Source organism: Ailuropoda melanoleuca, chromosome 3 (genome assembly GCF_002007445.2).
Source record: "Ailuropoda melanoleuca isolate Jingjing chromosome 3, ASM200744v2, whole genome shotgun sequence".
NCBI classification, from domain to species: domain Eukaryota; kingdom Metazoa; phylum Chordata; class Mammalia; order Carnivora; family Ursidae; genus Ailuropoda; species Ailuropoda melanoleuca.
The window spans coordinates 36495525-36519795 of NC_048220.1; the positions used below are offsets into that span (position 1 = coordinate 36495525).

Genomic DNA, 24271 nt, shown 5'->3' on the forward strand with positions numbered 1-24271 from the left:
GTCATAGTGCAATTCGCAAATATTAGATCCAAGGATACAGTACTGAGAAATTTCAGTACTGAGAAATTTCTCACATATCAAGGCAAAGGTATCAGGATTACGTCAGACCTGTCTACACAGACCTGGAATGAGAGAAAGGATTGGGGGGGCATTTTTAAAGCTCTTTCAGAGAAAAACATGCAGCCAAGGATCCTTTATCCAGCAAGGCTGTCATTCAGAATTGATGGAGAGATAAAGACCTTCCAGAATCGCCAGTCATTGACCAATTTCGTAACCACGAAACCAGCCCTACAGGAGATACTAAGGGGCGTTCTATAAAAGTAAAAAGGCCCCAAGAGTGATACAGAACAGAAAGTCACAATCTATAGATACTTATTTATTTATTTGACACAGAGAGAGCACAAGTAGGGGGAGCAGTAGAGGGAGAGGGAGAAGCAGGTTCCCCACTGAGCAGGGAACCCAATGCAGGGCTCAATCCCAGGACTCTGAGATCATGACCTGAGCTGAAGGCAACCACTTAACCAACTGAGCCACCCAGGCATCCCTCACTATTATTTTTAAAAAGCTGCAGTGCAGATCCTGGCAGAGAGGTACCAACCCTCCATGATCAGGCCCCTTCCCAATGACAGGCTGGCATTTCTTTGCTTTATTGTTGTTGTTGTTTTCCTGAATTAAATAGAAGGGGAATTTCCCCCCTTTCAAGTGAATGTACTATGTGCTTTAAAATCAATTTTTGAATAAAGTTGCAGCAATATAAACAGATTCATGGGAGAGGTAGTTTTCACACCAGCTATCTTTGTGACCTCCCACAAGGGACAAACTCTTTTGGGATTAATTTCATTATCTGTGAACTTTAAGCGTTAGACAAGGTGGTCTCTTATGGGAGCTATTAAACTCTGTGGTCCTGAGTAGTGTCATTGAGTTATCTTATGTTGCTTTAACCTTTTACACAAAAACTATTTGAAAGACCTAGAGGAATGAGACCCATGACTTTGTTTCTTCTTGTGTCTCCATCCTTCTCATCTTCCCAGCAAAAAAAGCAGCACACCAAATATAGTAGATGCTTAGTAAATTAATCACCGAGTGATCAGGCACTACCACCAAATGAACTGCTTGTGGATAGATTTGGAATAATCATTTCCATGTTTCCCTCACATTTAGTTTCTTGAATGCTCATTTCCTAAGAAGCTCTATACTTCTTATGGTTAAGGAACTGAAGCACCCCTTCCTGATTCCATTCTCTGTGAAGGAACTATGTGGTTTTTATTAATCAACTGGATTATTTTGTATTATAAAGTATGGTTTATCAGAATAAGTAATATGCTCCTTAAATTTGTTTTGTCAATATGTATTTTTTAGTCCTTTGGAAACTCTGGAACCCTGAGGGACTCAAATCCTTTCATGGAAATCAGTCAAAACATGCTTGGAAGTATTTGTCTTTAATGAATATGAAAGTATTTTGTAAAAGTCATACTTTTTTCTGCTCTGTGATTGTGGACAAAATACAGAGCCCTGGATCATGACTGAACAATGGGTTATAATGAGGTGGATAACCTTGCAACAGAGCAAAAACAGCATAGGCCTTGTCAGATGATCCAGAGTGCAAATCACATTCAGCCTCACTAGCTATGTGGCCTTAGGGTTGTCATCGGACCTCTCTGGGCCTCAAGTTAATTATATTTTCTTTGCAGTGCTATTACAAAATTTAAAAAAGTGTATGTAATATGTCTGTCATGTGTTAATTCTCAACTATGGCCATTGTTAGTATTATTACCTATGCAGTGATGTTGAGAATATAAAAGACATTCAAATGGTGAGCTGAACACAAAGCCACATGGAAGAAGGCAAGCACAGCCTGGACTAGGTATTAGGGCTACCCTCTAGCTTCCATAAAGCTAGCTAAGTGTAATCGCCTGATTGCAACGAAGCAGACACAATCTCCAGGGGCTTATGTCGAAACCAGTCATACCTTAAAACTGTCGATTAAAAAAATCTTCACTGTCTCCTGGTGTAATCTCTAGGCCGAAAATATTACCTGGATATTCACGCACAGGTACATGCAGTATGTTGGTCTCCTTGTCTTTCACCCCATATAAATTACAAGCTCTGCATCCCTTCCTCTCTATCCCAACCCTGCCTTGGCTCTGGCTCTACTGCTTTTTTGCTGGATTCCTGCACTTGCCTTTCTCCAGTCTCACTCCTTACAAGCACTTGTTAATCCTGCTGCTGCCAGAGTAATGGCTCCACTGCCTCCCTAATGTCTAAATGATAAATAGTATTCTTCTGTAGCCCATACAAAATCCACCATCATTTCTCCCATCCACTTCCAGCCTAACCTCCTATCGCCTCTTGCCAACATCTCCCCCAAGCCAAACTCTAGTTCCCTAAGAATACTGATCTATCTACATGGCCCAAACACTCCATGTTCTGTATTGCACATACAGTTAGTTCCTCCTGGCTAGAATGCTCTCCACTAACTTGTTCACTTGAGAAACACGTGCTGAGCTTTCATGAAGCCTTTCCTGACTCCTTTACTTGGCTTAAGCGCTCCCCTATCTACCCTATGTTCACCCCATCCTCCACACCAATCTTGCTAAAGCTATTGCCTTATTGCAGTGTAATGGTTTGCCCGTTAGTTCTCCCAGAACTGGTGTATAAGGACCTTGCAAGGCTTTTTGATAATAAGAACTACATGTATTTTCATATTTGTGTCCCTAGGACTTAGCACAACATCTGGCACATAGTAGGTGTTCAGTTAATGATGGTAATCATTTAGGTATCAGTTAGAAATGAGTTTTGCTACAAGTGATAGAATGGTAGACTAGGAGTAGCTTGAAAAAATAATGAGTTATTTTCCACAGATAACAAGACTTCTGGAAGCAGGTGATTACTGGAGTTTATTATCAATGTTCACAGATGTGACTGGAGGCCTTGGTGCTTACCTTCTTCTTTCAATCTATCCTCAACACAACAGCCAGAGTGATCTTGTTAAAATATAAGTCAGACCACAACACATCTCTATTCACAACCCTAGAATGATTTGCTCAGAGGAACATCAAAGCCCTTATGTTAGCATTTGAGGCCCCAAATGTATGTCTGCTTTCTTTTCTCTATAGTACTTATCACTATGTGACATACTATATCTTTCACTTTTTATATAGCATATATTATCTTTCTCTCCTGACACCACTAAAACGCAAACTTCAAGAAGGCAAAGGATTTTATATGTTTTGTTCACTTCTATATCTCTAGAAACTAAAACAGTTCCTGGCACATAGTGGACACTCAATAAATATTAGTTGAATAAATAAACAAAAGGATCCTCAAGTGAAACCACAAATGAGAAAGAAGAAATAACCAACACTACAGAAATACAAACAATTACAAGAGATTATTAGGAAAAACTATATGCCTACAAACTGGATAAATCCTTAGAAACCTCCCAGAAATGAAACAGGAAGAAACAGAAAATATGAACAGACTGATAACCAGCAATGAAATCTAATCAGTAATCATAAAACTCCCAACAAACCAAAGTCCAGGACCAGATGGCTTCACAGGCAAATTCTACCAAATATTTAAAGAGTTAATACCTATTCTTCTCAAACTACTTCAAAAGACAAAAAAGGAACGAAAACTTCCAAACTCATTCTATGAGGCCAGCATTACCCTGATACCAAAACCAGGTAAACACACCACAAAAAAAGAGAACTATAGGCCAGTATTTATGAACATAGATGCAAAAATCCTCAACCAAAACCAACAATGCATGAAAGAAATCATTCACCATGATCAAATGGGATTTATTCTTGGGTTGTAAGGGTGGTTTGATATTTGTAAATCAAAAAGAGAAAGGGTAAAAACTGTATGTTCATTTCAAAAGATGCAGAAAAAGCATGTGACAAAGAACACCACAAATTCATGATAAAAACCCTCAACAAAGTAGGTTTAGAGGGAACATACCTGATATAATAAAGGCCATCTATGAAAAAACCACAGGTAACATTATCCTTAATGGGGAAAACTGAAAGCTTTTCACCTAAGATCAGGAAAAAAGGATGTCCATTGTCACCATTTTTACTCAACGTAGTAGAGAAAGAAAAGTACTGGAAGTCTTAGCCACAGCAATCAGATAACAAAAGGAAATAAAGGGAATCGGAATCAGGAAGAAGCAAAACTTTCACTATGTGATGACATTATATATATATTATATACATACATATATATATATATATATCCTGAAAGAGGCCACCAAATGACAGACATATCCAATCAAAGGTTAGTATCCAAAATATATGAAGTACTGATACAACTCAACACTGAAAAAACGATCCAATAAAAAATGGGTAGAAGACATGAACAGACATTTCTACAAAGACATCCAGACGGCCAACAGATATATGAAAAGATGCTCAACATCAGTCATTTTCAGGGAAATGCAAATCAAAACTACAGTGAGATATCACCTCACACCTGTCAGAATGGCTAAAATCAACAACGCAAGGAACAACAGGTGTTGGTGAGGACATGGAGGAAAAGGAACCCTCAAGCACTGTTGATGGGAATGCAAACTGGTACAGTCACTGAGGAAAACAGTATGGAGATTTCTTACAAAGTTAAAAATAGAACTACCCTATGATCCAACAATCGCACTACTGGGTATTTATCCAAAGAATACAAAAACATGAATTCAAAGGAATACATTCACCCTGATGTTTATAGTAGCATTATCTACAATAGCCAAGATGCAGAAGCAGTCTAAGCATCCATCGACAGATGAATAGATAAAGAAGATGTGGTATATATGTACAATGGACTATTATTCAGCCATAAAGAAGACTGAAATATTGCCATTTTCAATGACATGGATGGAACTACAGAGTATAATGCTAAGTGAAATAAGTCAATCAGAGAAACACAAACACCATATGATTTCACTCATATGTGGAATATAAGAAACAAAACAAACAAGCAAGGGAAAAAAAGAAAGCAAAACAAACCAAGAAACAGACTCTTAACTATAGAGAACAAATACCAGAGGGAAGGTGGGTTGGGGGAATGGAGTGAAATAGGTGAAGGAGATTAAGGAGGGCACTAGTCGTGATGAACACTGGGTGATATATGAAAGTGTTGAATCACTATATTATACACCTGAAACTGATATTACACTATGTGCTAATGAGTTGGAATTAAAATAAAAATATACATATATACATACATAAATGGATCTTCCTGTTCACTTTGCTTGGAGTCTTGGCTTTGTCTTCATCTTTGTTGCCTCTTTGGTTGTTGCTTTCCCATGTCCAAGGCAGAAAGAAGAGGAGATGGGAAGAGTGGTGCCAAACATATGGATCCCTTCTTAGCAGGAAAACAAAACCTTTTTCAAAAGTCCCAGCCTGACTCCAGCTTACATCTGACTGGCTCAGGTTATGTCATAAGCTTCTGCCGCAGTGAGTGAGGCTAGGAAAGCAAGGTGATAAGTGGGCATATTGCTTCCCTGAAGAAACCTGGGAAGAAGTGGAGGGTTGGGTACAGAATAAGTAACTAATAGGGTCTGCTGTGAAACTGCTGAATGAAGACCCCAAGCCTTAAGAGTGGAAATGCACCACCTTCTCCATGAATCATCTCTGTATCTCATTCATTCTTTTCCCAGATGGCCTGGCCTCTGGCCACTGGATTAACATGAAAGCGGCAGGCAGTCTGTGGTCAGAAGCCCAAGGAGTTCATCAGAGGTATTAGTGTCTGCTTCCTCGAATCTTACCAGATAGTCAGCATATTATAGTGTTCAAATGATTGTGTCTCTCAGGCTCATAGCATGCTTGGCCTTGTGCAGGCAAATAGTTCCTTCAGATCCTCTGAACTTCGTCACCAATGATCAGCACTGTCCCGCCTCTGCATCCCCATACTGTACACTGATGAAGAAACTCTGGCAACAATTAAAGTGCCTAAGATGGGTCTGGTCACATAGAAATATTCACGCAACTAATACAACAAAATAAAAATTATTAAAAAAAAATGTTCACACAATGTCCTCCAGGCTTGCTGTGTGGTTTCCCCAGAAATAACAGCCTTCCTCTGACCAGTGTACCTGTGCTGCTCTACATCCTCCAGGAGGTAAATGAAACTACTTGAACTAGGAGAGGAACTGTGTGATGCAATCTTGGGCCATGGTTCTCATGATATGTGTAGCAGAAGGCAGTCTAGGAAGAAAAGTCAAGTCAACAGAAGATGCCAGGACCTTGAATGTTGAAGCTGGAAGCAAGGCATCATGATGAAATTCCCTTCAGTTATTCCAGGTCTTATCGTGATTCCATCATGACACTTGTCACTTTGTTCTTCACTAGGTTAAGGGCCCCATGAGGACAGTGACTGTGCCTATTATTTCTTTGTACCTCTAGCATGGTGGGTGTTCAACAAATGGGCACTGAATGAATGAATGACGGATTGTCTGAAAATAGAATATGACTGGAGGGTGGGAGGGAGGGGCTCAAGGGAATTCCATGTAGGCTGTGGGCTGCACAGCACTCCTCCATAGCCTCTGCATTAAAATCAAAAGATTATACCCAACTTCAAGCTTACTTAACTTTTCTTCTCTACTTTTGCTGACCTAAGCTCATTAACTTCAAGATTTTTTGTCCATGGTTGCCATTGAAAAGAAAGGGGAAAAAAATGCCAGATTGTCCACAGAATTTGAAAAGTTATCAAATAGTTTAATATCAAGGTAGGTCATTCACAGTACAAAAATTCCATTATTCTGTGATTCTCCCTTAGCTTTTTAATGTGAAAATATTCACCATTCGGGGGAAGAACCTTGATACAAGTGAGACTGTTAGTATAATCCCCAAACATCTCTAATTAAACATGATTTCATTTTAAAAGTAATTGTAGTGTGTTCAGCAGCTAATCTTCCTCTCATTTAATTAAAATATTGTCCTTTCCTCAGATATGACATCTGAGCACAGAGTCCCAAACCTTGCTAAAAGAGAGAAGGCAGGGGCACCAGGGTGGTTCAGTCAGCTGAGCATCTGGTTCTTAATTTAGGCTCAGGTCATGATCTCAGGGTTGTGAGATCAAGCCCTGCATCAGGCTCTGTGCTCAGCAGGGAGTCAGCTTGAGATTCTCTCTCCCTCAGCCCCTCCCCCCTTCTCTAAAATATATAAATAAATCTTTTAAAAAATGAATAAATAAAAGAGGGAAGGCATTTTCCCTGTATCATTTCCTGGAATATTTCCAGGGCTTATAATGGTAGAAAGAAGATCCTCTCCTGTCTCCTATGTCAGCCAGGGGCATTCTGTCCAGACTGTTCCCACACACTCCCACTCAAATGAACTGCATTTAAAGAGAATATGTCCTTAACCTGAACAGGCCATCTGATTTATAACATTTCTTTCCTGTCCCCAAAATTAAGCAAGCAAGCAAGCAAGCAAGCAAGCAAGCAAACAAGCAAGGAAGAAAAGCTATAATTATAATCCTTCACAATCATGACCATCCTTAGCCTTGGGAAGTTTTTCAGTGAGGTGGAAGAAGAGAATTGCTTTTCAATTGCTGCCATGTGAGATATCCATGTGGCCACTGTCTCTGCTATTGCTTCTTTCTGCTAGAAGAGGTGCGGGAAAGAAAAGGTGCATATGAAGTCCCTGGCTACATAGGACTGTCCTATGTGATGTGATGCCATGATATGGCTGCCTCTTACAGTACAGCTTTTCATTCCAGGATAGCCCATTGTGCTGGCTGTTTTGGATGCAGCTTGGCATGAGCACAGAAAGTCCATACAGCCACCCACAACTTGATCTACTAGTTGTGAACGGAAACTTTTGAACACGTTCCACCACCTGCACAATGGTACCATTTATTACTTTCTTCTCAGGGGAAAACATTTGCTTGTGAATAATACCAGGGACTTATGTAAGCCTCTTCATTTTCAGGGAGCTTTATGGGTGTCAGCAAATTCACACAACACCGTGGTAAGGTAGCAAGGCATTGTTATGCCTTCTTTACAGAGAGAGAAACCAGATCACAGCATCAGATTTTCCCAAGGCCAAATGGACAATAAGGGGCATGGACTCATTTCCAGAGAGACTCAAACTCTTCTGCTAGAGAGCACAATTTCCCAGTTACAGAAAGATTCCACAGGATTCTATCCTGAATCTAACACTTGAGGATAACTACTCTGACTTTCAACAGTTCTAATGTTGTCTCATTCTTTGGTTTTGTCCAGATGGACAAAAACAGAAAGACAAGATGGGGTATCCATATAGGATAGTGTGGAGGTTTGTCATCTCTCATATACCTTGCTATTGAGGAATTTTCCAATCTATCATCACAGGATCATGGGGGAAGGTGCTAAGTATTCATAAAGCTCCATGAAGCAAAAAAAAACCTTTCCTACAATACAGGATGGATTTGTTGATTTTAATTGCTACTTAAGAGATTGAGAAAGAGTCTTCCTTATCAGCTCTAAGAACTAAATACCTCTGGAGTGGGTTGAATTGTGGCTAAATACCTCTGGAGTGGGTTGAATTGTGGCTTCCAAAAAAGTATGTACAAGTCCTAACCCTCATACCTGTGACTGTGACCTTATATGGCAAATGGGTCTTTGCAGGTGTAATTAAGTTAAGGATCTCAAGATGAGATCATCCTGGATTTGGGGTAGGCCTAAATCCAATGACAGGTGCCCTCATAAGATAAAGGCAGAGAGAGATCTGAGATACAGGCACACAGAAGAGAAGGCCATGTGAAGACAGAGGTAAAAACTGGAGTTATTCAGCTAAAAGCCAAGGGAATGTTGAGAGTTGCCAGCAGCCACCAGAAGCTAGGAGAAAGGCATGGAATGGATTCTCCCTTGGAGCCTACAGAAGAACCAACTCTGCCAACACCTTGATTTCAGGCTCTGGCCTCCAAAACTGTGAGAATAAATTTCTGTCTTTAAGCCACCTACTTTGTGATAACTTGTAATAGCAGCCCTAGGACCCTAATACATCCTCCTCAGTTTCTTCTCCCAATCTTCAGAATCATGTGAATTTTAACTCAATTCAAAGCTAAAAGGTAGGGGCAACTGGGTGGCTCAGTCAGTTAAGGGTCTGACTCTTGATTTCATCTCAGGTCATGATCTCAGGGTCATGAGATTGAGCCCTATTTTGGGCTCTGCACTGGGCATGGAGCCTGCTTAAGATTATTTTTCTCCCTCTGCCCCTGCCCCATGCACACGCTCGCTCTCTCGCTCCAAAAAAAAAAAAAAAAAAAAAAAAAAAAAAAAAAAAAAAAAAAAAAAAAAACAAAGAAAAAAAAAAGAAAAGGAAAGAAAAGAAAAGAAAAGAAAAGAAAAGAAAAAGCAGCTAAATACATACACTGACAAATCTTTATGTGTGTCTGTGCGTGTGTGCGTGTGCTAGTGTTGGAAGGTATTAAAATTCTAAAATGGTTGAAAATTACTCTCCTAGATAACCAATATTAGTGAATGAAGAATTGGATTATCTTGACTTACTCCACTGTGAAAGTAAAAGGGACAACATGAAGAGAAGAAAAATCAAGAACCAGTGGAGTGAATTCAAATTCTGATCACAAAGCAATAGTTTTCATACCTTATCTTCTCCAGGCCACTGCCCCAAGGAACAGTGAAACCTTTAAAAATAATAAGGTTATAATTATTATTAACTTAGTAAAAATTTATTACACAAATTCAACTATTACAGAAATTCATAATGTAGAAAATATGAACCTCCAATACTGTACACCTTCCTCTTTTCTCTCTAAATATATGAGCAATCTCTGTCTCGCTCCCCAACCTTTTAAGAACTGGAATGGAGAGAGGGTCAGCGGGATAGCCTGGTGTCTACTAGATTTTTGGCCTAATTTAGTTGGATGAAAGGAATGCTTGCTGAGTGGTCCTGAATATAAGTCCTGTTTCTTGCAAACCTTGGGTCAGGCACGGAACTCTGAGTAAAGATATCTGATGTGAGATTACATTTTTAGTTAGAACACAGATTGATATACTTTTCCTATAAAGGGCTAGATAGTAAATATTTTGGGTTTTGTGGGCCATACAGTCTCTGTTGCAACTAAAGTATGCTAATACAGTAGAAAAGCAGTCATAAATGATATGCACATGAATGACCATGGCTTTTTTATTACTATTTTATTGCTGCATGGCAAATGACCACAAACTTAGTGGCTTAAAACAACACTCATTTATTAATTCTAGTTCTATATAGGTCAGATGTCTAGGTGGGCTTAGCTGAGTTCTCCACTTAGGGTCTGACAGGCCTGATAGGAAGGTTTTGGCCAGAAGGGCTCTCATTTACAGGCCTGGGGAAGAATTTGCTTCCACACCCACTCAGGGTATTAGAAGAATCGTGCTCCTTGGGGTTGTAAGATCAATATCGCAGCTTCCTTGCTGCATGTCAATGGGGGCCATTCTCAGTTCTCCGAGGCCTCTCTCAGGTCTCTCATGGTCTGTTCACAATATGAATGTTTGCTCTCTTCCAGACCAGGTGGAGACATCTCTCTTTCTCTTCTACTCCCAGCCAGGGAGAACTCTTTACTTGTAGAGGGCTCATATGATTAGCTTAGGCCCATCTGAGTAATATCTCCAAAGACTAACCCAAAGTCAACTGATTGGTAACTTTAACTACACCTGCAAAAATCCCTCTTAGCATACAATGTAACCTAATCACAGGAGTGAAACCTCATTATATTCACAGTTTTTGCCTACACTCAAAGGAAGGAGATTATATAAGGGGGTACATCACTGGGGGTCATTTTAGATTCTGCCTACGACAGCTGTGTTCTACTACAGCTTTCTTTACAGACACTGAAATCTGAATTGAGTAAAATGTTCATATCTAACAAATATTATACTTTTTAATTCTTTTTCAACCATTTAAAAATATACAAACTACTCTAAATGTGTAAGGTTGTATAAAAACAGGCAGAGGACTGGATGTGGTGCAGGACCTGTGGTTTGCCGACCTCTGGCCTGGGTTAGAGGATCACATAAACAAACCTTACAGTAACACCAAAAGACTCATTTTCATAATATCCCACAGAGTGCCTTCTTCACAGAAGGTATTCAATGAGGGCATGAATGAACAAATACTGAGTTCCAGAAAAGACTGGGGAAATAAAATGCACCCCAGAAGTCCTGCTACAGAGTCCACTGCTGTGAGTAGAGTAAACACAGTTCTACTTTTGAATATGAGACTAGGCATGACCTAGGGGAGGCCCAGGTGGCCCAGAGCTCAGACAGGAGCACCACTGCCCTTGGGCTCCAAAGTGAAAGCACTGCTATTACAAGGGTTATGTAAGTTAAAGCCAACCAGCACACTTTATCTGATCACTGGGCTAAAAAGCCAAGAAAAATTTAGCAGTCTCTCTCTCAGATGCTGGGCTTTGAATCAGGGTTTGGGTCTCCTTAATGACTGGCTGGCTTATCTGGCTGGGCAACAGGGCCATAGTCTAACCAAATGTCATTGCATTTCTTGGTAAATGAATGAAGTGGGAATGGCTTCGACCATGCTGTGAGTCGAATGCATAGAAAACACAGAGCCAAAGAGAAAACTTAGCACTGCTGGGTGAGATCTCTTACCCAGTACTAAAGGACCCATCCCCAGCATTTTCTAAGTGGATATATTCCCTGGGATGATGGGAATCAGAATATTGTCTGAGACCATATCAGAGGAACAGTATTCACTCTGGAAGATCTGGGAGAAAGAGTCCAGTCCATAAACTACATAGAACCCTAGATTCACAGAATGTCAGGATATGAAGGGATCTGAGGGACTACCTGCTTCAACTCTCATCTGTGGGAAGAAACCAAGTCTCAAGACATTAAATTACTTTCCCAAAAGTCCCAGGCTAGTTGGTAAGAACTTAGGAAGAGCCTATTTATTGTGATTCCCAAAAAAATACTATTTGTGCTCCATCTTCTCTTCTTCATTTGTCCCAGGCTCTTACACGTTTGTGCTGGTTAGCATTTTGACCAGACTTGTGCCAGAGAGCATTGTTCCTTGCTGCTCCTCCCACTGTCACAGTAACTCCCTGGTCTACTGTCACTTTTTACCTTGTATTTTAGAATCCCGAAGAAGGGGCTCTCTGCCTAGATTTTCTTAGGTCCTTCTTTCCTGGTTGCTATTTTACAAAACACATCCAGGCTGCTAGTAAAGAATCAGAGCCTTGAGTGCAGCCAGGTTTGGTTTGTACAGAGTCTAGTTGAGGTCAGAACAATCCTTGCATTAAATATTAATATCCAAAATATTTATTTCTAATTTATGTATTTGTATTTCTAATTTATGGCTCTGTTTTCCTTAAAATGGAGAGGTCTGATTGCTCTGCGCCACCTTAGCAATACCCTAAATCTTTGGAGAATATGCTTCTTGTTGGATCCCCTAGCAGTGAGGGACATCTTTCCTTGTTCAACCTGTCCCTAGTGTCTTAGGACCCCCTGGGGTTTCTCCCCCATTACATGTACTGAGCCCCAACCCCAGGCCTCCTGTACATCAGCTTTTGAGACCATAATCTAGGAGTCTTAAGTGCTAAGCTCCCACCAGGGAACTCTCTGGACTGCAATTCTCCAAAATCCTTCTTCTCTCTTGCAAGGCTTCAGGATGGCTCAGGCAGGATCTCAAATGGTTTCTGTGCCAGTGGTGCCCATCCTCCTCTTCTACCTCTTGTATTCCTTGGTCCCACTTGCTATCCCTCCATAGTATGACAGGAAGGTCATCAGCACAGGGTCCTTCCAGCTACCAAAATTATGTTCAGTTGTCCTCACCTTTCCCTTTATCAGCTATGAGGATGTGGAGATTTTTGTTACATTTGGCACTGCTCACTGGGCTTTCTCTTCCTTTCACTGTTAAAACTCACTTGTTAGATCTGCCTTGCTATGATTCTAATACTGTCTCCTGTGTCACCACTTTTATCCAACTCACTCTTTTTGCCCCCAGAGCCACTGCTCATGAAGACTGTGGGACTAGCATCCCTGGGTAGCTTCAGAGGGACCTGCACAATTGACATCATGAGGTCACCTACAGAGAGCTTCCTCTCTGCTAAGAGTTCCAGGAACCAACCCTGCTGTTTGCTTGCTCAGGTGGGGCCTCTGCCCCCACCCCCTACCCAGGGCACCATCAGTGGGGATTAGGAAGCAGCCTCTGTCCCCCATCCCACCCCACATGTATCACAGATGTTTCTTGAGGAAAACCACTTCAGCCTCATGGCTACCAACTCTGAAGGTCCTAGGACCCCCATTCTGAGGCTCTTTGCTGGACTCACTGTCCTCAATCCTCTTTCTCATTCCATTTTCCAAGGACAACTGCATTCATGCAATGAAAGCAATGCCTGTATTGTTGAAGCCATGGGTATCTTCACACATAGCACTGACCTTTCTCTTCCAGATCCTATAACATGGGTCCTGAATATTCTGCTCCTACCTTAGCAGGAGGACTCCTGTCTCAGTTCAACCTACAGGAGAGATACAGGCATTTCCTGTTATTATTTTTGGCCAGAAGTGTTTTGAACCTTTTAAAAAAATCATTTTCCTCTTTCAAAAACAAAAATGCTATGTGCTCAACCATCCAGCAAAATCTTGACATGACCCTCCTAGGGAGATGAGACCCTGTCCCCATCACGTGCTCCCTCACAAGGCACACTCACTGATATACACCCCCTCCAGCTAAGAGAATTTGTCAAACTTTACTTTGTTTGCTTATGTTAGGAATAGCAGACTTATATTGGCTCCCAAGTTATGAAATTCTACTATAATATGAAACAGCCTTTTTTTTTCAAAGTATACATATATTTCCTTCTAGAAATGCTGATACACATCCATAGGAACTTTATCCATTTGAAAACCAATGCTATAAAATGTCAGGGGAACAAAGAGAAGGTATAAAGGCCACACAAAGAACAATTCTGTGGGACCCAGAGAGTAAAAGAAAAGGGTCCCATCATGAAAATAACTTTTTGAATGCTTTTCTGGCCAAACAGTGTTCTCAGAAATGGATATATGTTCTGTCTCAACCTGCACATCATACCCATTAGGTTAGAAATAGCATATCTTTGCGTGTTATGCAATATATTACCCAAATGAAAATAGTTTTCACCCCAACTCCAGAAAAGTCCTGCTTTATAAATTTCTTATTTCTCATGCAATGTGTTCAATATGACCTTCTCCTATACCAGCTCATCAATTCTGTCAATTGCCATTACTAGATCCTTCAGAAGCAAGGCAAAGACCTCCAATCCACAGAGCCTGACTATAGGCATATGTATGAACTCAGAGCCTCCAGCTAGGAGCAAGGAAGGGCTATATGTGTATATTTTCGGTGTGGGAAGTGGGACCTGGTGGAATCCCAGAGATCACAGGTTGCAGGGATCTCTTTGAACATGATCATTTTTAAACTCTGCCTCTCCCTGAGCAATAATGAAGTCGGAGACACAACATAACCCCCGGAAATGAACAGGCACAGGCTTCAATCGCTCCAGCTACCAGAGGCAAGAAAAGAATACCAATATGACAACTCCACAGACATAAGGTACAAGGGGTCATTACCCAGGCTGGTCAATTCTGCATGGTCTAATCTGCCTTGGCCCCATAAAGCACTAGTGTATATTTTAACACAGCTGGACCTACTCTTCAGAAACACATTGCAATGGCTAAGGTTGTGCTAACCTGAAAGAAAAGAAGAAAAAGAGATGGTATTAATGGCTCCCTTTCATGCCAAAAGGATTTAAAGGATTTAAAAGAAACAGAGTGCTTAGTCATTTTTTAATGCCCCCAAACCTTAATATGTATCCAGGATATTTGGGGCTCTATTTAGTATTTGATTTGAGTTTTAATTATTTTAGTAATAGGCAAAGTAAAAGCTGAGTAAACCACATGAATTAAAGTCCTGAAAACCTTTCCCAACCTAAAAATAGTCAATAACTTTTAGCCTACATTTTACATGAGGAAAAACAAATGTTCCAATGAAGCGTCCCAAATTCTTCGATGAATCAGAGATAAGAAGCTCCCACCAGCAACTTCAGTGTCACTGGCCCAATTTAGCAGTTTGGCCTTGGCAGCAGTCCCACTGACAGGACAGAGGACTCTTTGGGAAGACAGGCAATTTGAAATGCGAATGTTATTTATAAATTATCTCCAGATGGTCCAGTTCCTACAATTCCTAAATTGCTCAGATTTTCAGAGTGGAAATTTTAATCATAGACATTTGAGGTCGATTTGGTTTAAGCTGGGGACAATTTTGAGAGCTCAAATGACAAAAAAGGGCAAAAGAGTCTCTCCTGGGACTGCTCAGGAGACTTGCCCTTGCTTGTGGTGTCTTAGTTAATAACCATTTGCATTCTGCTTTACAGTTCACAAAGCCCTTTTCTCAGACTCTCAGAGAGGCCTTGCCCTTTGCACCTGGGAGGAACTGCTGAAAATATCCTCTAGGGGAGGAACCAAACTGAATAGCTAATTTACTGTTAAAGCATCTCCCTCTCTCCCTCTCTTTCTCTCTCCCCCTCTAGCACAGGATAGGTATTAGAGTTCCAATGCTACCTGTTTGTCTTAAGTACTTCCCCACATCAGGTGGTAGGTCTGATCTACACCTGGCCATCTCCACTGCTCTCCCCCACACCTCCCTCCCTCTGCTTCCTCCCTTCATTCCTCCCTTTCTCAATCCCTTCTCCTTCCCTTCGTTTCTCCCTTCTATCCTTCCATTGTTCTTTCCATTACTTCTTCCATTTATCCAACAATTGCTTATTAAGTCCTTACTATGTGCCAGGCATAGGGTGCTGACTGGAGGTCAAAACACACTTTCTTCAGATGCCAGTAGACAAAAAAGTAGGAACTGAGTCCTCCCTCATCACTGAGCTTTGTAGAATCACATCAATTCCAGCACATAAGAATCCATGTATGCAAAAGAAAAAAAACTTACCATTTCTACTTCTACCAACGATGAATTCAAGGCTCTGAGGAAAGATGATCTGCCCAAGATTATAAAATTACAAATGAAGTTGGAAAGGGGACAGCTTTTAGGCCTCCAGACACATTGGCCATGATCTTCTGTGTATATTTTTGGTTTAGCTGAGGAAGAAAGAACAGACAGAGGGATGGTCACGTGTTACAGGCCTATTCAACAGACCACAACTGAAGGAATGGCTTTGAATCATAGACAATGCTGGGCTCAAAGCAGGCATTTAGACTTTAGAATAAGTGATCCAGAGGATCGTTAAGAAGGGGTGTTCATTATTGCTCAGTTTCATCGCTTGTATGGATAAAATATATAAAAACTGGACAAGAACAGTTTACCTAAAGAAAAAATGACTGAGATAGCAAGGAAATCATAGGAATACAGGTAATATAGGTATGCTATTCATTTGGAAGGCTAATAGCTGGCATCATACATGCCTGTATAATTGATTTACAAATTAATTCTCCAGGAAGAATACTACAGTGGTTATTCTAGCAATGATGATTGCCACAGATACAAGAATGCAATAATGAAGAAAGTAGGACAAAGAGAGGTAGCCCAGGGGCTTTCAAATTCTAGCACACATCAAAATTACCTAGAAGGCTTGTTAAGACATGCATCGATAAATATGCTCACCCCCAGAGTTTCTGATTTAGGAGGCGTGGGGTGGGGCCTGAGGATTTGCATTCTAGTAAGTTCCCAGGTGAAAATTGATGCTGCCCCTCCACCTGGGAGCACAGGGAGAATCCTGAGTTAGAGACCCACTTGGGGAAGAGCATGAAAGGGCATGGCATGGGCAAAGATGGGTGCAAGAGGCACATGGCTGAATGTAGTGGGCATCCGGTGTCAGGGACTTAGAAAAAGGATGTGGATGAGGTTGTAGAGAACGCTGAGAGCCAAGAGAGGGGAGGGGAGGGGAGGGGAAGGGAGGGAAGGGAAGGGAAAGGAAGGGAAAAAGAAAGAGGAAGGAAGGAAGGAAGGAAGGAAGGAAGGAAGGAAGGAAGGAAGGAAGGAAAAATTTTCTAAAGCAAGAGAGAGACATTAAATGTTTTGATGAGAAGCAGAGTGGATGTCACAACATGTGTTTTGAAAGATAACTAGTGACAAGGTGTGGGGTTTGGGTCTCTTTGAAAGTAGGTAAATTTGGGCAGCATCTGTGGCTATTCTGTATAATTTCATGATACAGTAAACTGAGAGATAAATTAAGTGAAATGATACAAAATAAATGGAAATAATTTTTTTAAACCCCAGTATTATAATCTAATGACAAAATGCTATTGATTTATTCCTAAAATATATTTTAATTTAAGCAATATATATACTTTTTATTAAGATTTTAGAAATTACAAAAAAGGAGAGGAAAAAATCAGTCATCCATATTCCCACCACCTCCACAGAACCTCTAGTAATTTTTTTAAAGATTTATTTCTTTTTAAGTTTATTTATTTATTTTTTTAGTCATCTCTACACCCAACATGGGGTTTGAACTCAAGACCCCAAAATCAAGAGTCACATGCTCTTCCAACTGAGCGAGCCAGGCACCCCAACCAATAGTGATTTTTTAGTGTATTATCTCTATTGTCTCTTCATCTTTTTTATGCCCAAGAGTATTTTGCTGTGTTGTGACCACACTACAGATAAAAGTTTTTTCCTACCTTATTTTATACACATTATTTTCTTAAGTCATTGTAAGTTTTTGCTAAACACAACAATCACCAAACAGACATGCTATAGAAGATACTGCTGTTTACCTGTCTAATAGTCCTATTCCAGATTTTCCCTGCTGGCCGAATCCAGTATTTTTCAGTCCACACCTCTGTTATTTGACGTAAGTAAATCTTCATTAATTAATGAAACAGTCAAGGTAGTTCTCTCTCACCAGTAACTGACGTAACGGCTTTCTTTCAGAAAGCGGCAACGTTTTTTACTTTGACAGTCAAAGTTCTCCGTGCCTGTAGTAGTTTGAAAAATGGGCCCCAGAGCTATCAGGTCCTAATCCCTGGACCTGTAAATGTCACCTTATTTGGAAAATGGGCCTTCCCAGATGAAAGTTAAGTTAAGGATCTTGCTGGATTATCTGGGTGGCGCTAACTGCCATCATCACTAATCTTTTGAGAGGACTTCCACAGCACATATACCAAAAATGGAATCCTATGGAGAAGATAGCATGGTCCCGCACAAAAATGACAAGCGAATTTGCGAAAAGTTCCACATTTAAAAGAGAGAGGCAGGCAAAGGGAGATTTTACACAGGCACACAAAGGAGAAGGTGATATGAAAATAGAGCAGAGACATTTGAAGACTGGACTGAGGTGGCCACATGCCAAGGAACGCTAACAACCCCCAGAAGGTGGAAGAGACAAGGAATGGATTTCCCTCTAGAATCTCCAGAGGGAGCACAGCTCTATCAATGCCTTAATCTCAGCCCAGTGATACTGATTTTGGACTTGTGGACTCCAGAATTGTGACAGAATAAATTTCCATTGTTTTATATCACCAAGTGACCTACTCCAAATCCTTCTTGAAATGTTCTGTCCCAGTTCTTGTCAATAAGATATGGTCTATGAAATGGAAGGCTCTTCTTGGAAAGATTTTCTTGCTCTTAGAAAAAGAGATGTGGGTGGAGGGTAGTCTAATTTTTCTACTGGATATTATTGCATCTACCTATAACATTAGAACTGTGGTAGCCATCTTGTGACTATGAGGCAGGTCAGCCTGAGAACAAGCCAATGAGCCAAAGGCGGGAGAGTAGAAAGATGGAAAAAACCTTAGGTCTTTGATGACATCATCTAACTGCTTTCATTAACCAGCCCTGGGACTTTCCTATCATGAGATTTCTTCTTACTCTAGATAATCTTCTTACATGAGATTAATGTGATTTTTAGGCTGTCTTTAGTTGGTTTTTCCTTACTTTCAGCTGAAAGCAACATACCAGATGCATGCATCAAATGGATTACACCATAATTAAGAAATTGGCAAACTATGGGCCCGAAAACTACTGCCCAGCTTTGTAAATAAAGTTTTATTGGAACACAGTCTCACTCATAGACTACTGTCGTCTTTTGTACTACAATAATAAAACTGAGTAGTTGTGATGGAGATCGAATGGCCCACAAACTTAAAATTATGCTATCAGGCCCCATCAAAGAAAGTCTGCAAAGTCTTGCCATTCTTGAATACATCCATTCTTTTACTGTTGCATATTGTTTTTCTAGTTTCTCTGAAAACTGTCTTCATTACATTAATTTTTAAAACCTCTCACTTGACCATATTCCTGCATAAACATCAAATGCTATACATTGAGAAAAGGTTCAATAATAAAATAAATAACACACTCATGAAAACAATATACAGTCATCTCCCACATCATCTGTGATCTTACCAGAGTTGGCCAATGGTGATGATCAACACATGAGACTGCATTTTCCACACATAAATAAGTACAGGTGATTACAACAACTAATTCGAAACTGCAGCCTAATCTAGAAGAAAAACAAGAAAAAAAGCTTTTCTTTCCCTTTTTTAAGTGTAAATCGGCCAAACTAAACTTCCTCCAAGGCTGAATGATGTTGGTGGGATGTACATCACAGTGAATGTTATTACAGCTGAGAGAGAAGGGCCTGGGCAGTCTCCAATAGGCCAGCCTGAAGCATCCCGCTTTATGGTTGCACTCCCCATCAGGGAGAAAGCTACTATTCAGTGACTAAGGCAGGATTCATAGCTTGTCATGTAAATGGAGCCAATCGTATATTTAACTGATGTTTTGACTCCATGCCACACTGCTCCCTCTCTCTTAAAGAAGAAAAAGATCACTTCTTTTCAGCAAGTTCCCCACAATGCACTGCACACTGAAGGCACCTTCCTTTAAATGATCTGCATGGCAGGCAATCCTGAGGTTAAATTTGTGGCTGCACACAAGCAGGTTGCAGGAGAGAGTTGCTGACCAAATAACCTTTTGAACTTTGTGGGAAGGTCAAGCTGTAGCTGCCCCAGCCAAACATTTCTACTTGCTTCCTTAGAAGCTGCTCAGGAGACTCTCTTTGGGTGCAGAAAGAGCAAAATGTTCACATCTTCTAAGTTCTTCTGGGGGCTTGCAGGATGCCCTCTGGGGCAAAACGCAAATAAACTGGCAAGGTGCATAATCTGAATAATCTTTGAGGATGAGCCAAGCCTTGTCCTTTTGTCAGAAGGAATCATCTAGAAGGAGTCTGGCATCCTGGACAAAGTCCAGAGTAAACAGCCCCTGAAGGCAAGGCTCTATAAATGCCCAGGATCTGGCTGTGCTCTAAACATACACACACACAACACTCACTCACTCACTCACTCACTCACTCACTCACTCACTCAATGCAGAGTGCAGCAAAAACACCACCACCAAATCCTCAGGAAAACAACCAGAAAACCATTGGCTGCAATGTGCCAGACTCAGAGAATGGACAATCAGAGGCAGAAAGTTTCAAGTCCATGAATATTCAACAAGAATCAATGAAAGTGCTTTTGGAAAGCTCCCGAATGGCACTTCCAGCCTATTCCACAGTTACCTTCTTTCCAAAACATCTGATAGGGAAGCCTTCTACTTCCTTTCCCAAAGAATGCTGGATGTGTGCTACATTTTCCATATCAACCATCCAAAACAATGACAGCCCTCCCCGCCCCATTTCTTAACTGAGACAGATAGTAAAATCTGTGACTGAGAAAGCACGCATTTTATTGAAGGTTTTTAGCTCTTATAAGATTTAAAGTAATAATGATAGTTAATAAATAACTAAAGTAAATAAAAATTTTTATTTAAGAAGTTAGGATAAGAGCACTTAAAACTTGAGCATCTTGACTTTTATAACTTCAAAAGATTTGATACATGTTGTCTGCTATCTCACATAAATTTCAATATAGAGCCCTATCAAGTGAGCAGGGATAGGGGTTATTTATTTGATAGCAATGGAGGCTCAGAGTGAATAAACCATTTATAAAGTTTGCATTATTTTCTTTTAACCAGGTTTATGATCATTAAAATCATCTATGCTTCTAAATAAACAGAAAAATTTAGAAAATTGTTCTCATAATTAAAAAACAAAACAGAACAGAACAAACTTCCAACCAAGGAAAAGAGCCTGTTTGGCAGAAAAGTGCAGGTTTTACTGTTGGGTAGATGGACATAACTAGCTGGGGCTTCAGAAAAGCTAGTTGGCTCTCTCAGTCTCGTTTTATCATCTGTAAAATTATGTGTGTAAAATGTAACAGGCATAACAGTATCTACCATGCAGGACTGTTATGAGAATTAGAGACAAAATATTCAAAGCCCCTGGAATATGGTGGAGCAACATGCCATAAGTGATAATTATCCCATTTGGAGTATTTTCTTTCAAAGGAGGCATTAAGGCATCAGTCATTTGGATTTTACATGTAATTAAAAATATATTTTATATATAATGTTCTATTACATTTATGGACATATACTCTTTATACACAAACTCTTTATAGACATACACTGCAGAACAGAAAGTGCATATACCCTCTTCCACCTAAACAATTCCCACTGTCAGACATACATATAGTTTCCCATCTCTACTCCTACCAATAACACTGTGATTAAAATCTTCATGCTAAAGCTTCATCCGCACTGATTTCTCAGGATCAATTTCCAGAAGTAGAATTACTAAGTCAATGGCCAACGATCCTTGTGTTCTAATTGCTTTCTGAGAGGATTATAGCAATGCTCACAAGCAAAAAGAAGTTGGGAAGAGGGTCTGCTCACCTCATCCCTACTACTCTGTGCCTCCATCACTCTGGAAATCTGTGAAAACGGGACCACAAAGAGAAAAACTTTCTGGTTTTGATTTACATTTCTTTGATTGCCAGGGCGGATGAATTTTTCCAAATATTTCTTTTTTTTTTTTTTTAAAGATTTTATTTATTTATTTGACAGAGAGAGAGACAGCTAGCGAGAGAGGGAACACAAGCAGGGGGAGTGGGAGAGGAAGAAGCAGGCTCACAGCAGAGGAGCCTGATGTGGGGCTCGAACCCATAACGCCGGGATCACGCCCTGAGCCGAAGGCAGACTAGCTTAACCGCTGTGCCACCCAGGCGCCCCCAAATATTTCTTAAGTTGATTTGCAAATTAATTGCTCTTTTTTTTCCCCATTTTTTAAGTCTTAAATTTTTTCTGACAGATTTGTATGAGTTCCTTATTTATATGAAAAATGTTAACCTTGCTGAGTGCCACCTCAACCAAATGGGCAGGGACAAACAAGGGAGAAATGACTAAAAGAGGACAATATTATAGGTAACAATGAACTTACTCGGTTCTCAGTAGAACTGGGTCCCATGATTTCTTCAACTCTCTGAGGCTGTACAGCATCCAGAAAGTAAGAAAACAAGAAGACAACCAAGTCACTAAGATGTTTTGAATACTAAACATGACTCTTCAATCTTTTATGCACCAAATATTTATTGAGCAACTACTCCATGTCAGACTTTGTTCTAAATGCCAGGGAAACTACAATGAAGAAAAGGCACAGGGTCTCCACTTTCGTGGAGATTATTTATTGAATGTTTCCTAAATGTCAGATGTATTTCCAGAGGCCTTCTCATTTCTGGCCTCAAGAACTTTATGTGGAAATATAATTATTTCTGTTTTTCAAATAAAAACACTAAATCTCAGATAGTTTGGTGTATTTGACCAGCAGCAGACAGCAAGCAGTTCAGTGTTAGCGTAAGGCTGTGAACCCAGGCACACAGGATCCAAAGCCCACATGGTTTTCTCATTCCTAATAAATAAGATAAAACCCCAAGTACAGGCAGTCCTTGTATTGTTGTGCAGTATTGTAAAAATGACGTGCAGGCTGCAACTGTGCAAATGATCTTAATAATCACCAGGCAAAAATTACAATTGGTCCATGACCTTTAGAAATTTTTGTCAAAATATTAAAAACACTCTCACTGTCAGTTATAAATGTATAGAGAAATGAAGAAAATAGCAAAATATTTAGCACACTGTAATTTAGCTGATTGGAAATATTAAGAATTAAAGTATTTGATTTCTTTGTAAAAACTTATCTAGGGTAATTAGAGTAGTGTCTGCCTTCTTGTCATATAAGTTAGAATACAGGGCAAGTACCTTTTCCATGCCTTGGTAAACTGTCAGTCTCCTTTCTAAATTTGGGTCAGCTTCACCATGTTATGCTTTGCACTTTCAATGTCGTGAAATATCCATGTGTCCCTCTAATGCGATTTTTTTTTTTTTTGCTTGCATCCTGCCCTCTGGGACATCTTTAATTTTTTGTAATTTTCCTCATTTATGGTGATAAGTTCACCTTCACTAAGTTCCTTTGGTTGCTTATCTTGAATCTTTAAAATGGCTCCAATGTCAAGCTTCCCAGGCTCAGTTATATTTCCTAAACTCCACTTATGTTCAATTTGAATTTTACTTCCTACGTTATCACTTTTTGTTTCTTTTTTCTCTTCCATTTTTGTTAGCCAATTCATTCTACTGATTATCCTGCAAATTGTCACACGGGTTATCACTGAAGACAAGGAGGCTACACAACTACATACTTTGCTCTCTGTGGTAAACTGAATAACAGATGCACAGTGACCAATCACCAACTGAGTATGAAAGAAAGGACATGATTGTAAATAACTAATCATAATACACATATTTAAGAAGTGATTTGTATACTGACAAGTTAGCAGCTAAGTTCACATGCCATGGTAACTGAAATTTTAACTGTGTTGTTGGAGGGTGCTGCTTTTATTTTACTAAACTAACTGAACTGTAGTGACTGAAATTCACACATACTGGAATCCTGCAAAATGAGGATTACCTGTATTATCTTTGGGCTTCTTGGAACTGGGTCTCACATAAATGTACCAGTGAAATGATAGCACATTTTTTAAAAAGGCAACATTGATTTTATCTTGCCAGTTTCCACACCCCCCAACAACATGTAAAATAGCAGGGTGTGGCCACAGAGAGCACTATTGTTTAATCTGTCAGTTGAAAACCCAGCCCACATACCTTCTCTCCTCACTCCAATGGACCTGCTTTTCTAGGATAATTTCATCTAGTTCACAAAGCATAGTGAAGATATTTCCTGTCTTCATGAAAAATACTTCCATCCTCTTCCTGCCCTAGGGAGGAAATGGAAAGAGAATGCTTATCCATCACAACAGGATGTAGAGCTGTGTACCTGGGTCCACCCCCATGTCTCAGATTTAATGTGCATTCATAACCAGGCACAAATCTAAGCAACATGCCATATGTGCAGACCTCAAGAGAAATGAGAACAAGCCTGAAGGAAGTTAGGCAGGGCAACTAGTCCCAAA

General features: G+C 40.1%; 1 protein-coding gene and 1 pseudogene across 1 annotated transcript in view; one reads left to right on the forward strand and one right to left on the reverse strand.

Moving 5' to 3' along the window:
• Positions 1-24271, reverse strand: part of ANKRD55 (ankyrin repeat domain 55) — a 697933-nt gene that overhangs the window by 259185 nt on the left and 414477 nt on the right. The window contains exons 15-19 of the mRNA XM_034656252.1: positions 23964-24076; positions 22246-22293; positions 15912-16060; positions 14543-14662; positions 13373-13452 (exon numbers count right to left, since the gene is read on the reverse strand). The gene's annotated coding sequence lies outside the window, so the exon portion shown is untranslated. The remainder of the gene's footprint in view (positions 1-13372; positions 13453-14542; positions 14663-15911; positions 16061-22245; positions 22294-23963; positions 24077-24271) is intronic.
• Positions 18065-18165, forward strand: LOC117801662 (annotated as a pseudogene).